Here is a 13824-nt window from a genome sequence, read left to right as displayed (position 1 = left end):
TTTTATGTCTGGCCAGAGGGTGCCGTGGCACGCTGGCGGGGGTAGGAGGTCCAGTTTTTAGGGGGTCTCTCCCATGGAATAGAGTGGGAGGCAGTTTGAACTCTGCTCACTTGTTTGCATGGAGTAAACTGCGCGAGCCCTTGTTGTGGGGGAGGGGACTCCCGTATGCTTGGTGGTGGATTTTGTACCTTTTGGTTGTGATTTCAGGGTCGCAGCTCGCCTCAGGAAGGTTGAAGTGCACTCTTCAATCTTCTCTCTTGTCTCTGCTCCAAACCATCAGCTAATTTGCTAAGGTTCTGTCCTTTCAGCCTCCTTCTGGACGGGAGCTTCTGTAAAAAGCTGGCTGCAGTTCGCCATCTTGGCTCCGCCCCCGACATTCTTGTATCATGTTTTTAGGCATGGCCATGTCACTTAATGAAAGGCAGATAACACTTATTAATAAGTCAAGTTGCAAGTCATACTTGCCTAGTGCCTAGGCCTTAGATGTGGAAAAGATAGAAAGCTACCCTCTCTTAAGAGGTTCTCCCCAGTATGAAGCCTGTTTCACACTAAGCTTTTTAGACTCCTAAAGAAAGTACCAACTTGTTCTGTTTTTCTGTTCTTGCTCAAAGTCCCCAATCTTATCCTTTCTTTTTTGTTTTTTTTTTTTTTTGAGAAAGAGTCTCACTTTGTTGCCACCAGTAGAGCACTGTGGAATCATAGCTCACAGCAACCTCAAACTCTTGGACGCAACTCTCTTGCCTCACCCTCCCAAGTAGCTGGGACTTCAGGTGCCTGCCACAATGCCTGGCTTTATCCTTTCAAATACACTGTCCACACTGCAACCAGAGTAACCCACCAATCTAAATCATAAATCTACCAACGTTGACTGCACTATTTAAAAGCCTTTGCTCTTCATGACTTTAAAAAAATAAAATTTAAACTTCTTTGCATAGCAACAATGTCCCCCATAACCTATTCTTTACATCCCTCTCTAGTCATATTTTTTTTTCTGCTTTTGTACTTTGCAGTAAAGAAATACCAAACTACTTAAGGCTCTCTGAAGACACTTGGCCCTTTCAAACTTCATGCCTTTTCTCATTGTTCCCATGCACTCGAAGATCCTTTTCTCTTCCTTGCCAGCCCAGCATGCTTCAAAACATGTTCAGGTGTCTTTACTTTCCCTGATACCCACCCTGGGATGAATGCATCCTCTCTGTGCTCCATTAGGAAGCCCTGTATCCAAGTTACTTGTTTTCATCTGTCCCACTGGAATATAATTTCCTGAAAGAAAGATCTTACTGTGATTCTCCCAAAATAAGACACTGTCTTATATTTATTTTTTCCCAAGAAGACATACTAGGGCTTATTTTCAGAGGATGTCTTCCTCTCCACACCGAAATGCATGGTGTGGCTATGCAGCCCATCACTAGGTCTTATTATCAGGGCAGGGCTTATATTTAACAAATGCATAGAAATCCTGCTAGCGCTTATTTTGGGGGTAGGTCTTATTTTGGAGGAAACACAGTAGATCTTATTCATCTTTGAATAAGCTCAGCACAATGACTGCCACATGGTACCTGATGAACATGCCTATGAATGAAAAGTAAGTAGGAATGTAAACAATCACTCTAACAAAGCACTTCCCAGAAGGTCATCATACTATTGATTAATAATATTCCTAAGTTGAAGGTGTTTCATTTTTCATTTCAAATATTCCATTGAACAAACCTTTGCATACACTGATTAAATCAAAAGTCTTTGTTTCTCATGACTTTAAAATAAATATTATTTTTCAAATTTTTCCAAGTCCCTAGCTGTGTCTTAATCCAAGTACATAAAATAGGTTAAAATTAGACCCTCTGGCTGGTTTTCATTTCATTACTTATCATTAATGGAAAGTGTAGAGCAACATTAATTTGGTCACAAACAGTCATACCATTCCAAAACATTTCAACAACCAAGATTTAACAAACACTAAAATGCTTACCATATGCCAGACCTAGGAACCTTGGAGGAGCTTCCCAAGGCAGATAGTCTGGGTTCACAACTGCTATGGTCTTCTTTTTTAATGGTAGTATATATATTGCAAAGACAAAACATGGTTGGGTCTAAAGTGTCTTTATTACATTTGCACATTGTTATCTGCTGAGAAGGCAAGACCAGTGCCTTTATCATAACTTGGCTCATCCTGATGCGATACTTGGGATTTGTTGATAGAGTTGGGCAGCTGCCCATTCAGAAAGTATCTAACTACGATCTTGGCAACAAATATTACACCAAGAAGCCAACAATTTTGCCTCATAATCAGTTTTTTCTTAAGGGCTCTAGCAACTCTATTTTTACCTTTTTTTTTTAGAAATCCATTTGCATAATAGTTAAGCTGGTGCTGCCAAATCAACTTGATACAACTTATACAACTCTTTTTCATCACAGTCATTCTCCATTTTTGTCCAACGGCTTTTTTAAGGAACCACATGCTTAGAGGCCAATGGTATTAACTTTGCTATGTTTTCAAACAATCGCCTTTTAAAAATTGCCTGAGTTTTTCTTTTCTTGCTACCTACTGCTTCCATGTGTGTGTAGAGGAGGCATTGTACATTTCTGAGCATAATTAAGAGCACCATGAGTGGCTCTTATGAATAGCTCTTCACTGAGAGAATAGCTATCAGAAATGCACTCTACACCAGAGGGAAGAAGGTATTTATCTATGAATATTAGCTACAGGCTGTCCTACCCTCTTGTTTTTTTCTTGAGATAAAGGAGGTATAGAAAGAGTATCCTTACAGGAATCCCATGATAGAGCTTTCATCTCTAAGTAAATGGCCCATCTGCCCGCCAGCAGAGGAATCTCCTCAGACTGTCTAGTGGTCCGATTCCACCTGTAGATATGGTTTTATTTGCATAACTTCCCCCAAGATAGTCAATCTTATAAACATCTTATCATTTATATTCAGTATAATTTTAATTTTCTTGTAATCATTGGCAAAAGAACACCTTTCTTGAAATCAGGAAGAACTGGGTTTAAACATCAGGTCTGCACCTTCCCTTGCTAACATGGAAGTGGTAATACTCATCTCACAGTCCTTCGAGGATTAAACAACAGAATGTATTAGAAAGCACCAGGAACACAGCAGTATTAAAGACATGTGGAGACAACAATAAAATTCCTTATAATGGAATGTGAAAAGAATGATTAGCGTTTTTTTTTTAAAGTCAAAAAACAGAAAGGCAAGTGAGATTTTACTCATTAAAGCTGAAGGGTTCTCTGGTTCTTGAGTGTCTTCAGGATTCTACCCAATTCTAAAGACATGGCATGAGATGCAGTCTCCAAGGCAGGGAATCTGATGTAAGTGGTGAAGAAACAGACACTGGAGCCGGGATACCACTGATAGCCATGTCACCTTGGGAAAAGGTGTTGACTTCTCATATGCTTCAGTTTCCTCATCTCTAAAATAGTTTTGGCTTTAGACACTTGTTATAAAGATTTAAAGAGCTGATGCATTAAAGCATGCCTGGAACATGGAAGACTTTTATAATAATACATGTTGAATGTTAGAGTTATATTATCAATCAGATTATTAAGGCACAAAGACAAAGAAAAAACAAGTGCCATGCTGATCCACTCTCTCCAAAGGTAAAAGAATTGATCTTGGCCCGAGCACCAATCTTTCACCATTAAACACTTTCTCCACACTGAAACTCCACTGGTGCTTACATCACGTAAACTCTCTTCCCAGGTACATCCTCTTCTCACCCTTTCTTCCCAACTATTTATGCATGAGGCACACATGTTTCCCTGGACACCTCTACCACATGCATGTTCCATCCAAACTGAGCACAGAATTTATTAACTCCTTATTCCCATGGTATCCTTTCCCTTCCTTAGTATTTAATTATGCTGATTAAATATAAAAATACTACAGGAACATTTTCTTTCTGTTTTCTACTCTTATCTTATGATACATTTTAAATTCTTCATTACTAATATTTTTCATAAATTAAACATTCAAATTATTCCCAAATCATGAAGACTTGTGATTCCTGAACATCCATTCTAAAAGAAAAACTCATATCTGTAAAGGGAGAAAAAAAAAAGAAGAAAAAGTACTGGCGTGAATGCTTATTTTAAATAAGTTCTACTTACATTTCATGTAAAATTATAGTTACTAGGAATCTACGAGGAGTAGATTTTGACCTATGGCTTTTATTCTATTTAAATCAAATAAAGCCAAACAAATGTCAGAAAAATGTTTTAGTTTTTTTTTTCTTTTCTTCTTACTGTGGTTAAATGAGGACATGACTTATTTGGCACAAACTTATCTTCAGAACTCAGTAGCTGATTTCAGTTTTACATAAGAGAACCGACAGTCAGACCAAAGTTAAAGGAATTCACGAAGACCAAGCAAGAGAAACATGAGATGGAACGTTCTTGTGAGTTCATTACAGAGTAAGATTTGTTTTAAATGAACAGTTCTCTTAGCTTGGGGTTCAGTAGCAGCTGGTGGTGATTCTACCTTTCCCTTTTTATTTCCTAATTGCACTATATGTATTTAATCATTCTGTTGCACATTTTATTTTAATGAGTAAGCCCTGGGCCATCTCTGTGCCACTACAGAAAAGATACTCTCACGAAGGTTATAAGAAGGCTAGTCAGGAGGGCAAAACATTTCTTGATAAAAGCTTTTTCTAAGAGGTATAAATAGAAGCTTTTCCAGGACTGCTACTGATGCTATTTTGGGAATCATGTAACATTCACGATATACTTCCATGCAAGACAATTTTGTGCTAAAGCATTACAAAAAGAGACAGTGCCTTTGGAGTTCACTGTATGTGATATTCAAAAGTAGTGGCAGGTTTAAGCTTTTATCTTAATCCTCACTTGTTATTATGGTAAGTAGCTTTCTGGTTTTCTGCTTTATCCAGGTAGCATTGTGATATTTTGTCCATTAGAAGTAGACAGTAAAAAGTCCTCTCAAAACTCCATTTACTTGATCTATCACTACTATGGCAGAATTTAAATTAAAGTTTTAAAAAATAAGACAAAATTGTACATTTAATCTCATTTTGAATGGAAGAAATGGATTTAATTCAAAAAGAGAATCCATGAGAATATCTGAAACTATACCATGCCCTGATCTAAAACTTTTATGAAAAGCTAATAAGAATGTATAAAATTCTGAATTTACATGCTCATTCTAATATATCATAGTTTACTACAAATACTCTGTGCTTTCCTGAAGAATCTATACATCTCAGTATCTCAGCATTTTACATTAATTCTACTTTCTTTGACATTTTAAACAATTCCTATAAAGAAATCTTACAAACATGTATGCATGATAAAAACGAAGTTTTATCATGAAGTTCTCTAAAATCCTGTGAAACTTGAACACTAATGTCACTGTATTTCAATAACACTCCAAATTTTATGACACTTTTGAGAGTTTTAAATGTAATTCTCAACTTTAGGATGAAGGAAATGTGTAATAAAATTATGCCACATGTAAATCTGATGATTAATGATAATCATAAAACTACAAAGCCTGACAATTCAGTTTGTGAACTTCCCACCACGTGCTTAAGTTGGCAGCACTGTACAAACAACTCAGTAAGGTTTCAAACCTTGGTATATTAGTGTCTTACAGTGTGTTCATGTTGACATGTGATAGTGTCTTGCTGAGTATAATTTATTATTGTTGCATGTTATTGTGTGCTATCATAAGAATGTCAGAGCTTGAATTAGAACAAAAAATTCATACATTCTTATTAAATTTCTTGGCAAGATTGGAAGTAAAATCAGGGATATGTTAGTCCAAGTTTATAATGCTGTATAGAAATGCTGTGGGATAATGCTATAAAAAAATGGCACTATACAAATGGATTAAACATTTTTCTGAGGGGAGAGAAATTGTCACTGATGAAAGGAGGTCAGAGTAGCCAGTAATGAGTAGAGCTGATGAAAACATTGCAAGAATTTGTTGAACTGTTCATCAAAATCATCAGCTGACTGTGAGAAGCATTGCAGACCAAGTAAACATCAATAGAGAAATGGGAAAATCTTAACTAATGAACTTGACCAACAACTCATGGCTCTTGCAGTACAACAGTGCACCAGCTCACACAGCACTATCTGGATTTTTTTTTAGCAATAAACAAATAACTAAATTAGAACACCCTCCCTACTCACCTGATCTGGCTCCCAATAACTTTTTTCTTTAGCCAAAGATAAATAAAAAATTAAAAGGAAGTCATTTTGATGGTATTCAATACATCAAGGGTAAGACAACAGCTTTGATGGTTATTCCAGAAAAAGAGTTCCAAAATCATTGGAAGGGTGTACTAGGCACTGGTGTTAGTGCATAGCTTCCCAAGGGGAGTAATTCAAAGGTGACTATGTTGATGTTCAGCAATGCAGTATGTAGCAATTTTTTCGAGGATAAAACTGCCACACCTTCACATATAGGCAAAATCCTCAGAATTATCAAATGACTCACATGATACTCCAGCAATTATTGAAGCATGATCTGTAAGAAGACAAGAAATGGGAAATGCAAGCTCAGGCACTCAAAGCATACTTACTATAAGAACATTAACCAATTCTGCAAGATAGCTGATAGACTAAATGGTGACTTGGTGAATTTGTGGGACTAGAAGAATAGAGTTCAAAATCAGGGACCATAACAGTAACACCAAGATTTAAAAATTTGGTAAGCAAGTAGAAAATATAAAACATGACATGGTTATTATGAGAAAAAAACAGAATAGAAATCTATTAACAGAAAAATATAACAACTGAAATCATGTGAAGAGGTACAATTAGTGATATTTAAAGAATTAGTGAATTGAAAATAAGGCAGAAAGGACAACCCATTAATTATCTTATATTAATGGTTAAAATTATAGAAAATATAGAAGAGCTGGCAGAAAAGAGATGGAAGAAAATATGTCAAAAGCAGTATCTTGATAAATAATAAGTAAAATTGTACATAAAATACTAAATATTTTAATCTAGACATTCAAGAAAATCAGTGATTGTCAAACAAAATAATTAGAAAGAACTCTACACCTAAATGCCTCATAGTAAAACTGAAAAACCCAAATGAGAATAGTAACAAATTAGAGGAAACAGAGACTGCTTTAAAAGAAGAGAAAGTCACACCGTTGACTTCTTAGCAACCAGAATGAAAACTTTAATGAGCTGAATAAAATACTTCTTAAATTGTGTACTTGGCAAAAGGATACTTTAAAATAAAAACAAAGTAAAGATGGTTTTAGAACAAGAAAAAATGAAGTTTATGACCAGTGGGAAATTCCAGTGGGTATTCTTAAGCCACAATAATAATAATAACTGATAGAGCATGAAAAATGCATAAAATAATACAGAGCAGGGCGGCACCTGTGGCTTAAAGGAGTAGGGTACTGGCCCCATATGCTGGAGGTGGCGGGTTCAGACCCTGCCCCAGGCCAAAAAAACTGCACACACACACACAAAAAAGAATACAGAGCAAATAAAAGGTCATTAAAATGTAGGTAAAGGCACTCTGGGAGGCCAAGGCAGGTGGATTGCTTGAGCTCACAAGTTCAAGACCAACCTGCACAAAAGCAAGACCCTGTATCTACTAAAAATAGAAAAACTGAGGCAAGAGGATCACTTGAGCCTGAGTTGTAAGTTGCTGTGAGCTATGATGCCACAGTACTCTAACCTGGGGAATAGCTTGAGACTCTGTCTCAAAAAAAAAAAAAAAAAAGCAGGCAAAGGTATATAAACTTTATTTAGTAATAAAAATGAGCGTTAAAAATTTACAATCATTCTCTAGAAGGACTATAAAAGTATTCATTAATAATGACTTGATGGTTAAATACAGCTCTTATAATTTCAAGTGTAATGCTAAATAAGTAGAACATGAACAAATAAATTCTGAACTAGGACAGAATGGAATAATAAATATTAATCAAGGAGATTAATGCAAGGAGAGAGAAAGTGATAAAGCTAGAGAAGTTGAGATGAGTAGAAAATAGAAAATAAGACAGCACATTTAATCCAAATATATAAATGTTTCTATTAAAGGTAAACATATTTACTGCCTTTGTGAAATGTCAAATTTTTCAAAGCAGATATAAACAACATTGTTTTTAACAAAAGACATCTATAGCATGAAAATACATAAAGATTGCTTAAAAAATGGAAAAAGTCAAACAAAAATCAAAATAAAGTTAATGTTACCTCCATGATGCTGGTGTAAGTTTCCTCCAGACCATTTCCTATTGATCACACCTTAAAACTCTGGGTGGGGGCAAGATACCTGAGGATCTCTGAAACATAAAGGATAAGGACATAAACACTTGAAGAAATAATCCATGCATGGGTGAATTTGACTTTTTATTTTTCATATTCTTGCTCCAGAAATAAATTCCAGTTGTAAAGTTGCATAACACAGACATTTAAGACTCAGAAACTCCACCTGAGATAAATCATGAAAAGTGTCTAGCAGATAAGAGAGTAAAAGAGACGGAGTCATAGCAGGTATCTCCTAACTCTGTGTATGATTCCACACAAGACTGGTCCTAGGCTGAATTATGCATGCATAGGAAAGACCCAAATCAGGGTAATAAAAGCTTAGGGGAAAAGACCCATTCTTAAGGAAAAGGCAGCTATAATAACTATGTACCAGAAGACTGGAACTGGACCCACACCTTTCACCATTAACAAAGATAGATCCTCACTGGATAAAAGATTTAAACTCAAGACATGAAACTATAAAAATACTAGAAGAAAGTGCAGGGAAAACACTCGAATAAATCAGCCTGGGAGAATATTTTATGAGGAAGACCCCCCAGGGAATTGAAGCAACACCAAAAATACATTACTGGGATGTGATCAAACTAAAAAGCTTCTGCACAGCCAAGAACACAGTAAGTAAAGCAAGCAGACAGCCCTCAGAATAGGAGAAGATATTTGCAGGTTATGTCTCTGACAAAGGTTTAATAACCAGAATCCACAGAGAACTCAAGTGCATTAGCAAGAAAAGAACAAGTGATCTCATCTCAGTGTGGGCAAGAGACTTGAATAGAAACTTCTCTGAAGAAGACAGGCGCACGGCCTACAGACACATGAAAGAATGCTCATCATCCTTAATGATCAGAGAAATGCAAATCAAAAGTACTTTGAGATAACATCTAACTCTTATAAGAGTAGCCCATATAACAAAATCCCAAAACTACAGATGTTGGCATGGATGTGGAGAAAAGGGAACACTTCTGCACTGCTGGTGGGAGTGCAAGCCAATATTTCCCTTTTGGAAAGAAGTTTGGAGATCACTTAGGGATCTAAAAATAGACCTGCCATTCTATCCTGCAATTCCTCTACTAGGTATACAGCCAAAAGACCAAAAAACACTTCATAACAAAGATATTTGCACAGAATGTTTATTGCAGCCCAATTCATAATTGTTAAGTCATGGAAGAAGCCCAAGTGGCCATCACCCCACGAATGGATTAATAAATTGTGGTATATGTAAACCATGGAATATTACACAGCCTTAAAAAAGATGGAGACTTTACATCTTTTATAATTACATGGATGGAGCTGGAACACATTCTTCTTAGCAAAGTATCTCACGAATGGAAGAAAAAGTAGCCAACATACTCAGCCCTACTATGAAACCAATATATAAGCACCCACAGTTCCATATGAAAGCTATAACCCAACTACAGCCCAAGATGAAGAGGAAAGAGGAGGAGGAGGAGGGGAGGGGGAAAGATGGGTAGAGAGAGGGTAAATGGTGGGACCACACCTATGGTGTGTTTTACAAGGGTACATGTTAAATCTACTAAGTGTAGAGTATAAATGTCTTAACATAATAACTAAGAGAATATGGTGAAGGATATGTTAACCAGATTGATGAAAGTATTTCCAAGTGTATATAAAACCAGCACATTGTACCCCATAGTTGCATTAATGTACACAGCTATGATTTAATAAAAAAGAAAAAAAGAACAAGAAAGTAGAGGTGATGGACCTGATGAAGAGCAGGAAGAGCCACCTGCGAAGAGGACTTGCCCTACCCTATCTCCTACATCACCACTAGGTAATAAAGGCATTTTCAAGTCTTCCACATCAAGCATCTCCAGTATCCCACACCCCAAACCTTCCTGCAGTAGACACAAGCTACATCAATGCTGCCCTAATCCATGACTGTAGGCATCCTTTGCATATGACACCCATGCCTTCTGACTCACAAGGATTAGATAGATGTCTTTCTTTTTTATCAGGAGACAATCAGCATTACACCTCCTTGCATGCGGCTGCCACAGGTTCAGATGATCAAGACCTCCTACACTCCTCTCGGTTTCTGTATACCTTCTCGCAGATGTTTCTTGATCAGTTAAGTGCAGGAGGCAGTACTTCTCTGCCCACCACCAATGGAAGTGGCAGTGGCAGTAACAGCAGCCTTGTATCCTCTAACAGCTTAAGGAAGAGCTTTAGCCATACTGTCACACACACAGGAGCAGCACAGACACAGCATCCATCTTCGGCATCATATCAGACATTATTTCACTGGGCTGATTTCCTGGCTTCTGCTTCTCCCAACCCTATCCCAGACTAAATGAAATTAGCAGAAAGAAAATAACCTTGTGCTCTGTTTTACCTTATTCTGTTTAGAATAGTATATAAGCATGTTTCCCATCCCACCCCCTACTTTTTTAGGGAAAAAAAAAATTAAAAGAAATGTATAGAGAACAAAACTATATTTTCAGTTTTACTTTTGTATATAAATCTAAGACTGCCTGTCTGATAAAACATTTGTTTTAAAAAAAAAAAAAGAAAGAAAAGAAAAAAACAACAACTAAAAATTATCCCTATAAAGAACAGAGAAAAAATAAAGTTCTAAGAAAAATAACCAGAGCCTCAAGACCTGTGGAATAACATCAAAATATCTCAGATAAGGATACTTGCTCTAGATATTTATAACAGGTAAGTATGTAAATTATTATCCTCATAACAAGCACTTAAAACATAGAGATATAACCACAAAGACAATAAATAAATTAAAACAGAATAGTGGTAAAATGCTGTCGTATTATTTAATAGAAGGCAGAAAGGGGAGAAAACAAACAAACAAAACTCCAAAAAGAACAAATATCCTCCAAAAATGATACTCTGAAATCCAACTATATCAACAATTCTATTAAATGTTAATGATCTAAACTAGGTAAAATAAAATACTACCTACAGGCCAAATCCAGTCTGGCACTTGGATTTTTTATGGTAAATAAAGTTTTGTTGAACACAGCTATACTCACTTGTATATGTGTTATCTATATTACCTATGGCTGCTCTGAACTACAATGAGAGTTGAAAAGTTAGAATAGATACTATGTGGCCCACTGGATTAGCTGCTTTGTGTTGTTATAAAGAAATACCTGAGGCTCAGTGATCTATAAAGAACGGTTTCTTTGGCTTATGGCTCTGGAGGCTGTACAAGAATCAAGGTGTTGGCATCAGCCTTTGGTGAGCACCTCAAGCTGCTTCCAGTAATGGCAGAAGGGGAAAGGAGCAGGTCTGTGCAGAGATTACATGGCAAGAGAGAAAGGGAAAGGAAGTGTCAGACAGATTATTTAAAGAACCAGTTCCCACGGGAACTAAGAGAGTGACAATTTATTACTATGAGAAAGGCACCAAATAATTTATGAGGGATCTGCTCCATGACCCAAGGACCCCACATTAGGCCCCATGTCTAACATTAGAGATCTAATTTCAGCATAAGGTTTAGAAAGGTCAAGTATTCAAACCATAACACCAAACCCCCCCCCCTAAAATACAGGGGGGGTTCATAAAGTTTGCATGCAATTTAAAATTATTATTAATTAAAATAAAATTATTTTAAATTTAAATCACAAACTTCATGGACACCCTGTATTTGTTTGGTCCAGTACAGAGAAAGTATGCCAACCATGGGTCTAAGGCTATGCTGGGCAATAGAAATATAATGCAAGCCGCAGTATGTAAGTCAACTTTTTCTGGTGAACAAACTTAAAAACAAGTGGTTAATTGTTAAAAATAATTTTTATTTAACCCAATATATCAAAAATATTATCATTGCAACATATAATCAAGATAAAAAATTATTTAAAAGATAATTTACATTCTTCCTACTAAGTCTTTGAAATCCTGTGTGTATTTTAAATAACAGCACATTTTAGGCCTATAATCCTAGCACTCTGGGAGGCTGAACTGGGAGGATCACTGGGGCTCATGAGTTCAAAACCAGCATAAGCTAAGAGAGAGACCCAATTCCAAAAACATAGAAAAATAAGTGGGACTTTGTAATGGGTGCCTGTAGTCCCAGCTACTTGGGAAAGTGAGGCCAAAGGATTGCTTGAACCTAGGAGTTTGAGGGTGTTGTGAGCTAGGCTGATGCCATGGAACTCTAACCTGGGCAACAGAGTGAAACTCTGTCTCAAAACAAACAAACAAACAAAACAACAATAAGAACAACAACAAAAAATCAGCACATCTTAGTTTGGACCAGCCATATTTCAAGTGCTCAACAGCCACATACATGTGCCAGATGGCCAAAGTATGTCACAATATAGGTCAGAACACACCAAGACATGAGACTTGAGAGAGGGGTCAATAAACTTTGCTTGGGGAGAAATATAGATAATTGTAGTCAAAGGGTGGACTGTGGTAGACTAAATATGACCACAAATACTTTGCAACTCCTGCCATTTAGCAGTGGAATCTATCTTCCTGCTCCTTGAAACAAGATTCACCTTTTGACTTCTTTTAATCAACAGAATATGATAAAAAGTGGGGTTGTATGAAGTGCAGAGTCCAATCCTCTATGAGACTTGTACCTGTTCCTTCACATGCTTGGGAAACATCTCTGCTGTTGGAGCCCTGATTCCAACTTTAGAAAGTTTAGAGATTTTATAGATCATTGATCATAGGCAATACCAATACCCCAGGTATGAGTGGGGCCACCCCTTTTCTAGTCAAGCCACTAGATGACTGCTACTTCCTGAAAACTACCTATTCTATCCCAGCCCAAGTTTCAGAATTGTGATAAGATAAGTGGTTGTTTTAAGCTGTTTGGTTTTGGAGGGGAGGGTTGTGACAGAGTAATAGATGACTGATAAAACACAGTCATCTGAAAGGATTAGAAGGGAAACAGGTTTTCTCACTCAGCAAATTTCTGTGCCTTTCCCTGAGATTTAGCTGCTCTCTTAGGATCAAAAGAAATTTAGGCCATCATTAGTCCTCTCTGCTATTTATATTCCTCAAACAGCTCTCTTTATTACCTATTGTCATTTCTATGGCAAGGACACGTCTGTAAGGCCATTGTTTTCAACATTACACGTGAAAAGAAGCAGTCTCTCTATTCTCAGAGTAACCTTCCTAAGTTTAATAGAAAAATGCTTTAGGGTGGTGCCTGTGGCTCAAAGGACTAAGGCACTGACCCCATATGCCAGAGGTGGCAGGTTCAAACCCAGCCCTGGCCAAAAACTGCAAAAAAAAAAAAAAGAGAGAAAGAAAGAAAGAAAAATGCCTTAATATTCCCACTTGCAACATTTTCTAAGATGCTGGTTCTCTAACTTTCCTCCCCTCCATACTTGAACTAGATTAGCTCATATGGTGCTGAGGTGAGAAATGGCTGCTTCTGCCCAATCATGTGTCTCCCCAATTTTTTTCTTCTTTGAAGCTATTTATGAGGGCCTCCCTTTGAACATTGTCTGGCTTGCCAGAATGGAGTGAGGGCAGGTCTGAAGTGAGGGCAGAAGGAAAATGGAAACAAATATTTCAGTTGTTTGCACATTATTCTACACTATGGTTTCATG

The sequence above is a fragment of the Otolemur garnettii genome, unplaced genomic scaffold (assembly GCF_000181295.1).
Source record: "Otolemur garnettii isolate 467f Iridium unplaced genomic scaffold, OtoGar3 scaffold00057, whole genome shotgun sequence".
NCBI classification, from domain to species: Eukaryota; Metazoa; Chordata; class Mammalia; order Primates; family Galagidae; genus Otolemur; species Otolemur garnettii.
The sequence above is the reverse complement of the archived record's forward strand: the minus strand, read 5'-3'. Positions refer to the sequence as shown.